This window comes from Asparagus officinalis, chromosome 6 (assembly GCF_001876935.1).
Source record: "Asparagus officinalis chromosome 6, Aspof.V1, whole genome shotgun sequence".
In the NCBI taxonomy this organism is placed as follows: domain Eukaryota; kingdom Viridiplantae; phylum Streptophyta; class Magnoliopsida; order Asparagales; family Asparagaceae; genus Asparagus; species Asparagus officinalis.
Window position 1 is genome coordinate 71,893,505 of NC_033799.1, and position 9,298 is coordinate 71,902,802.

The window sequence follows — 9,298 nt, forward strand, 5'->3', positions numbered from 1 at the left end:
AACCTAATAACGGGAGAATGATTTTATCCCAGCAATAAGGACAAGATAAGAAAGGAGCACAATGTGATTAGAGAGCGCCGGAGTAGCGCAGAGATTTGGAGAAACATGTTACAATCACAACAAGGTCGAACAAATAGCAAAAGACTTGTAGCAGTTCATAGCAGGAAGCTAGCATGATAAAGGTCGTAGTCGGCAATCTCAGAGTCGTAATTTCGGCCAGTAGTGAGGAAATAGAAGTACTACTTGTTAATCCGAAGATTTAGGGGCCAGCAGGCCAGATTTGTATTATCTAGGAGATTTACACTATCCAGCAAAGTCTATTCAGCTGTACCGCATGATCAGGGTACGAGCGGAGCTTTATTCATGATTTCATTTTCAGATCGGATCTAGTTTGATTTATGAAATTCGTTTATCTCTTATCCTTCGTACCTTTGTTGATGGGTGTCAGCTTGTGGCATTCCTTAGATTTTCCATTGTCAGTGCCTACCCCTCTAGGGGGTGTCCCTTCCATCTGTAGGAGATGTGTCATCAAACTAGATGAGTCTGAGTTAGACATCGAGTTGATCGTGTTGTCGATGTCAAATTTTTTTGTACGGATTGGTTATCTTCCTACCATGATAGTATTGACTGCTTTGCGTAGACGGTCAATTTGCGAGCGTCCGATGGGTCTGAGATGATTGTAGCAACCTCTCAGGGCAACCGTTTTGCGGAGTCATTTCTGACGTACATGAGGAGGTGATGTGATGGGATCAGGGTATTGATTTATTGGAGACTAGAGTTGTCTCAGAGTATCAGGATGTCTTTCAGGACATACCTGGATTACCTCCTGTGTGAGAGGTTGAGTTCTGTATTGAGTTGCAGTCAGGCACAGCACCAATATCCCGCGCACCCTATCGCATGGCACCAGCTGAGATGAGGGAGCTTCAGACCCAGTTGGACGAGTTGTTAGCTCAGGGTTTTATTCATCGGAGTCATTCTCCGTGGGGATTGCCAGTTCTCTTCGTGAAGAAGAAGGATGGCAGTATGCGTTTGTGTATTGATTATAAAGAGTTGAACAAGGTCACTATCCGGAATAGGTACCCATTACCTAGGATTTATGACTTGTTCGATCAGCTGCGCGAAGCGCATGTTTCTCGAAGGCTGATCTTCGTTTTGGGTTATTGTAGTTGCGAGTTCGGGAGAGGGATTTTCCCAAAGCCGTGTTTTCCTGATTCGATATGAATCTTTTGAGTTTCTGGTCATACCATTTGGGTTGACCAATGCACCCGTTATATTCATGGATTTGATGAACCGGATTTTCCGTCCCTTCTTGGATCAGTTCGTGATAGTTTTTATGGACGACATTCTCATTTATTTGAGATCGAAGGTAGAGCACGAGCAGCATCTCCGGTTAGCTTTGCAGACTCTACAGGAGCATCAGTTATATGTCAAGTTCAGCAAATGTAAGTTTTGACTTTCAGAAATCAGATTTCTCGGTCACGTCATCAGCAGAAAGGGCATAGCAATAGACCCGGCTAAGATTTCAGCAGTTCTTGATTTGGAATCCGCCAAAGACGGAGATAGAGATTCATAGCTTTTTGGGTTTAGCCGGCTATTATTGGAAGTTTAACTAGGACTTCTCGAAGATTTCGACACCACTTACACGCCTTACGAAGAAGGGTGTATAGTTCATTTGGAGCATGGAGTACCAAAAGGCCTTTGATACCTTGAAGACTAAATTGTCTACAATGCTAGTTTTAACTATTCCGAGTAACGACAGGACATTTGTGGTCTACACAAATACATCATTGGCAGAGTTAGGAGACGTTTTGATGCAAACTCAGAGAGTAGTAACATATGTCTCGCAGCAATTGAGAGTACATGAGCAGATCTATTTCCACTTATGACTTGGAGTTAGCAGCAGTGGTATTTGCACTGAAGTTATGGATACTTTACTTATATGAAGTACAGTTTGAATTATTCACAGACATCAGAGTCTTAAATATCTTTTCTCTCAGAAGGAACTCAACCAGAGACAAAGGAGGTGAATTGAGTTCATTAAGGATTATGAATTCGCGATTCAGTATCACCCGGGGAGGGCGAATGTCGTAGCAGACGCATTGAGTAGGAAGTGTCGTCACAGAATTGTAGCTTTGAGATGCTCGTTATATCGAGATCTCCACACACTTAGCCAGTTCGAATTTAGACCGGAGATTGGCGGGAGTAGCGCATTTTTAGGAGCTTTATCTGTACAGCCATCTTGGAGTGACAGAGTGGTCAGAGCTCAGTTGGACGACTCTTGGATTCAAGCCCAAAAGGGAGAGATTTCCAAAGAGCCAGACGCTGATTGGACCGTTGGAGCAGATGGAGGACTTCGGATGAAGGGCCGATTAATAATACCAGCTAATGCTCAGCTGAAGAAGGATTTATTCGACGAAGCGCATCGTACCAGGTATACAGTGCATCCAGGCACAACGAAGATGTACAAGGATCTGAAGAGATATTTTTGATGGAGTGATATGCGTAGGAAGATTTCAGAGTATGTAGCTAAGTATCTTACCTGTCAGTGAGTAAAGGCGGAACATCAGAGACCGACAAGAACACATCAGTCTTTACCCATTTCGGAGTAGAAGTGGGCGGACATTTCTATGGACTTTATTGTAGGGTTATCGAAGTCGAAGAAAGAGAATGATTCGGTTTGGGGTAATAGTTGATAGACTGATAAAGTCAGCACATTTTATTCTAGAGAGGATATTTATTCAGGAGACTATTCAACTTCGTGGAGTTCCAGATACGACAGTATCAAATTGAGACGGATTGTCAGACGGAGAGAGTAAATCAGATGTTGGAAAACAAATTGCGGGCTTGTGTTATTTGATTTTCAAGGTAGCTGGGAGGATCATATTTCATTGATAGAGTTCGTTTAGAATAATAATTATCAAGTGACAATCAATATGACCCTGTATGAAGTATCGTACGGGAGGCCTTACAGATCGTCTATATGTTGGGTAGAGCCGGAGAAGAGTTTAATACTTGGGCCAGAGCTTATGAGACAGATTACTGAGGAAGTAACATTGACCAGAGATCGGATTCTAGCCGTTTAGAGTCGACAAAAGAGCTATGCTAATAAGAGATGAAAACCCTTGGAGTTTCAGATTGGAGATTCGGTAAGGCTGAAGGTATCGCATGTGAAAGGTGTTTAGCAATTCGAGAGACAAAAAAAGCTTATGCCGAGATACATTGGACCGTATCAGATTTTGGAGAGCATTAAAGTTGTGTCATACAGACTAGATCTTTCAGCATCGATGTCTAGTATACACAATGCATTTCATGTTTCTATGCTTAGGAAGCACTTTCATGATGTAGAGCAGCAGCGAATGATGAACGCACTGAAGATTTAGCTTTAGAATGATCTGACTACGATTGAAATCCAAGTTTGTATGCTTGCTAGGGAAGACAAGAAATTTAGAAACAATATGTTTTTCCTTTGTGGCAATTCAGCGAAACCGGAAAGGAGTTGAGAAGGTTCTTGGGAGCGCGAGGAGGGTATACATCGCGACTACCCACACCTGTTTGATCTAGTAAATTAAATTTTTGTATGACTTGTTTATGGCTTATGGTTGCATATATGGCGATGTTTATACTTAACACTAAAATGAGAGTATTACCACTTGTTGAAGACGTGATAGTGGGGTCCACCATGTGATGAAGTGGAGAAAGGATCATGCGTTTTTTTGTTTTTCTCTCATTGCGGACATCAATTCAAAGGCCCACCCGATGCCTTCTCATAGCCTTATAAAACCCTTCTAGGGTTTCGTGATTTGTGGTGTGCAGGAGGTGGGAAAGTTGGTTTTGGCGGCGACTTCGTGTAAACGAGGACGTGTGAGCGTGAGGCGGTGGATTTGTGAGCAAAACAAAATAAAAGTCGGCTGTGTGCTGTGTGCAGGCGCAAGCAAAGCAAAGTTTGCAGAAGGCGTGCTTTGGCAGTGCGCAGGCAGGGAGAAAACGCAGTGTCGACTTTGAGAGTTTTGTGCATCCCCTTTGAGAGAGATAATTGTATGAGGGATCTGAGAGTTTGTGTGAGGGTTTAGATTGTGAGATTGTAAACCCTAGTTGTATCTCTCCCTCTAATAGTAGATCTTCCCCTCCTTGCCCCGTGGACGTAGGCTATTTGCCGAACCACATAAAAGTTGTGTTCTTGTCATGATTTGTAATAGCTTGTAGGTTCCCTCGACGCGCAGTCCTAGAGCTGACGAGAGGAAGAGCTGATATCTCACTTTGATGAGATATCTGGCTTTTGGTTCTTGTTTCCTTTAAGAAACGAGAATTTCATTGTGATCTAATCTCTTGTTGTGCACCTTGCGCACCGGAGGTGCTGCCAAAATTTCCGCTGCGCAGAACACCACTTATCTCCTAAGTACTTGGAACATATGGTATATATATGATGGGTTCCTTGTTTGGATTTTTCGCTCGATGTACTTGTTCCATTTAGTTAGGTGTTAAGTGGGGATATTTACATTTTAGATGGTTAAGTGTAGACATCGAAGATGATTTTCGGGAGCGCAAATATGTTATGTCGCGCGACTTCCTGCACCTATTGAGGAAGTGGATTGATTTATGTGTGTGATTATTTGTGTGGTTATATTTAGATTTAACGCTAGAATGAGGATATTTCCACTTAATTCTTAATCTTTTGAAACACATGGTATATATATATGGGGGGTTCCTTGTATGGATTTTTTGCCCGACGTACTAGATCCATTCGATTAAGGGTTGAGTGGGAATATAGTCATCCTGGATTGTTAAATATAAATATCCCTATATGCTTATCAAGAGTAAATATTCTAAAATATTTATATTTGTGGGTTAAATTAGACCCTCTACGTGCTTTTCTAGTATTATTATTTGCTTAAGTATGATTTCTGAATTTTGAGGACGAAATTCTTTTAAGGGGGGAAGAATATAAAACCCGAAAAATTTGAATATTTTATGATAAATAATAATAAATATGTTATATATTTATAATAATATATTATAATGTTTGAGTATGCTAGGAATTGGTTTGAGATCAATTCAATGTATATATGTATATATATAAGAGCAAATGCACAATTCATGCTCGATATATAAATCTGGAAATTTATGACTAGCGAAGAGAATTTTGTATTTTTATCATAGATTTAATTAGAATTTGGAATATATTAAAAGACAAAGGTTATATGTATCTTCAAGAGCTTTCCAAAAAGTCTTAGATCACCTCATTCCGAGGTCGGACGTGAAAGTTATGATTAAAATACCGAAGGTCATTTTCCTAGTCAGATTAGGATTCCTGGTTCGGGTCAAACGGGTTTATTTCGGGTTTGCATATATATAAACATGTGTTTTCACAAAAATTAATATCCTTACATAAGAGTTTCAAACCCTAGCAGCCCTTTTTCCACTCTCTGAATCCCTAGCCCTAAAGTTTAGAATTTTGAGAGCTTTGTGAAGCAAATATCGACACGAGGGCGAGATCATCAACGTGTAGCACAAAGGGAAAACGGCTTGGTTGTACTTCTTTTTGGTTGTTGGTTATTTCAGAGGCTTAGAACAATGTCTAAGGCAAGATTATCTTCATCCAAACCATTCTCCATAGTTAAATAACTAGTTAGATGTTTAATATGATGTCGAATATGTGTTTTCATGCTTGAATCTTAACATGATGTGATAAAAGTTAAATTTTTGATGTTAAAATATAAACCAATACGAGATTAATAATTTTTTTCTTACTGTCTATGATAGTATCATGATCATGATCATTATGATTTTTTCATAATTTTCATTTATATATGAGAAATTTAAGAGATGTACTAAATAAATATTTTTTGCAGAAAACTGTAGCAATTATATCATGTTTAACTGAGATTTAAAAATAGAAAATAAACTCCAAATTTAACCAAACTAGTTCTAAATGAAAGATATATGTATCTAGTTTTTAAAACAGAAGACTAATCTTAAAAATCATTTGTATAGAGAAAGATATGATCTTTTTACTAACAACATGTCCTGCAAAAAAACGGATGCACATATATAATATTTAACTAGAGATTTGGGATAACAAATGAACTCCAAAATGAACCAAACCTTTGTCAATTGATATATGTGTGAATCTAGGTTTCAAAACAGAAAACTATTCTTAAAAAGAGTTTGTATAGAAAAAGATATGTTATATTTACTAACAATATGTCCTGCAAAAAAACGGATGCACATATATAATGTTTAACTAGAGATTTGAGATAACAAATGAACTCCAAATTGAACCAAACTTATGTCATTTAGAATATGTGTGAATCTAGTTTTCAAAACAGAAAATCATTTGTAAAAATAGTTTTCCTAGAGAAAGATATGCTTATGTGTGAATCTAGTTTTCAAAACAGAAAATCATTTGTAAAAATAGTTTTCCTAGAGAAAGATATGCTTGTTTTACTAACAGATATCACGTCTGTTTTTCCTGCTCGTTTTGTGGAGCTGTGTTGCGCCGTTTGGAGGTGCGTTCGCGGAGTTTTGAGCTGCTTGATGTTATACGTATAGTTATGAATATGTTATGTTATACATTTAAGAATCCCAATAGGATTATAATGAATTTTGATTTGATCATATTTGAATTAGATATAGTTCATATACATATTGGATGTCGTTGATGAGCACAGCTCAGTACTATATGGGATAGTGCGTCAACATACAAGATATACACGGTTTATACATGAGGTGAATGTCGTTGATGAGCATAGCTCAGTACTATATGGGATAGTGCATCGATATACCAGAGATACAAAGATTTACATGAGGTGGATATCGTTGATGAGCTCAGTTCAGTACTACATGAGGTAGTGCGTCGATATTCCACATGTACAGGCCATTGAGTCAGATTTTAGGAGGTTTGATCTAGCCGTCCGTCCCTAATTAGGGTGCGATGAGGCTCGTGAGCCGTATTTCTAGGATGTCTATTTGGTAGTCCGTCCCGCACTCATGTTATGCACTAAGATCGCGATGAGACTAATGAGCCGTGTACACAGTTCAGGATACCTATAGGGTAGTCCGTCACACTAAGACAATTACTTGATAGCCTAAGTATGGCAGATGCCGATTTTGAATACGACCTATTATTGAACTATATGACTGAGATATGTTACTTTTGAAAGTATACAAAATTATGTGTTAGTATTTTATTCTACCTCTCCAGTGATAGTGGAAGATATTATAAATATGATGTGTTGATATCTTATTTCTTTTACTGTCCTTTTTACTTCTTAGTTGGGATCAATGATTAGAGATTCACAACTTGAGACTTATGGTATATACATGAGGATTTCCTTGTTTGGATTATTTCGCTCGACGTACCAGTCTCGTGTTATGGATTTCTAATTATTGGTTTCATTAGATTGTCTTTTCTTAGTTCGGTATTAATGTTTAGATATCTACAATTTGAGACTTATGGTATATACATGAGGGTTTTCTTGTTTGGATTATTTTACTCGACGTACTACGTCTCGTGTTGTAGGTTTTTAAATGTTAATCCCACTTAGATACGGGAAAAATAAATCTAGGTAGACTATGCTTAATAGATAGAACCTCTACTCCATCTAGCAGACCTTCTCCTGGGGGCGGATGGAGGTAATCTTGCTGTAGCGCTCTAACGCTCTTGTTGTTGTTTCTTTTTCTTTTAAAAATACTCTTTCAAGTAGCTCGGAGTTCCGGAGAGCCGTAGGATGACGGAGTTCTTGCATAGTCGTAGTCCCGAGAGATTTATTAGAGGCTCCACTGTAGTTTTAAAATTTATTCAGACTTAGAGTTTATTTCCATTTTGTAAAGGCAATGAGCCTTAGTTCGACTTTTCGTTTTGATTCATGTTGAGACATCGTATGTTATTACAGACTCCAAATGTATTTCAGTTTATTTTCAGTTGAGACATGACCTTTATTTATGAGATATCATCTTCTTTATCATGTCTATTATTATCGTTCTACTTCTTTGCCTATTTTGTACCTACGCTTTTATTTGATCCCACTAGAGGATATTACTATGATTGGTGAAACTTGTTGTTGCACAGTGTGGGTGCATGGCAGGTTTGACATCTCTAGGTTCACCTTGGACTGCAGCCATGAGTGAAAATAGGGGCGTCACAATCATGTAACTAGCCATCCTAAAAATTCACTGGTCCACATCTCACATAGAGTTAATGTTCATATTACCGGATAACTGACTATTCACAAATCCTCTACGTGCATCCAATACTCCACTACACTGGATCGGTCAGAGGGCTACACACAATCTGATTTCAACCTGGTTCGAACTCAAGCTAAACTCGGGTGAATATCAAATTCACGGACTAAAGTGACTACACTGGCTTCACTTTGAACCAACAAACTAACCCCAAGCTACACTAGATCATGGGGCGAGCCTGGAAGATACATCAACAGCTATATTCGATCACATGAACATAGACTTCCAGATCCCTACGCTTCTCGTTTTCTAAGTCAACCATAATCCTCATTGAAACTCGGGTTCACCACCTAAACTCAGTCAACACACCGACACATGTCACTTAGTCTGGTTCATGACGCACAAAGCCACTAAGTCATGAACTACTATGGTTCTCAAACACAACATGGACAATACATAACAGACATGTCAAATACATTAAATAAATACAAAACGTGAAATGTGATCATAAACAGTAAAAACATACATGCAGTCTGGTTTCATCAATATCTTGTTATCCAACCCTCTAAACTACTCATACAAAATCATAAATTACTTAAAATCCAAAATAGATAATTCTTTTTGCAAATAAATTCCTTTAAATCATGATAATTATCAAAAATGATTCTTTTTCCAAAATAATTCCTTTAAACTTATCATAATTTATTTTCTAAATGATTCCATTCTTAATAAATTTATTTTAATTAATATAATTATCCAAAAATAATTCTGCTACCAAAATAAATTTTTTTAATTAATAATAATTATAAAAAAATATAATTCTTTTGTCGAACAAATTCTCATAATTTACTATAACTCTTCTGAAATATTATTCATCATATTACTTTAAATTATTTAATATTAATCATCAATCAATCCCACACAAATGATTATAACACAAATTAATACGCAAATAATTCATAACAAGTATAAAATTCTAAATAAAGACAAGATGAGCAAGGGTTCTTACCTCGGGTTCGTCGAATGAATCGACGTCGACGACGCGGGTCCGCGGTCTGATCTGGACACTGGTAGGAATGATGGGGCTACTGGCTTGGCGTGGCGACGACGAGCTCGA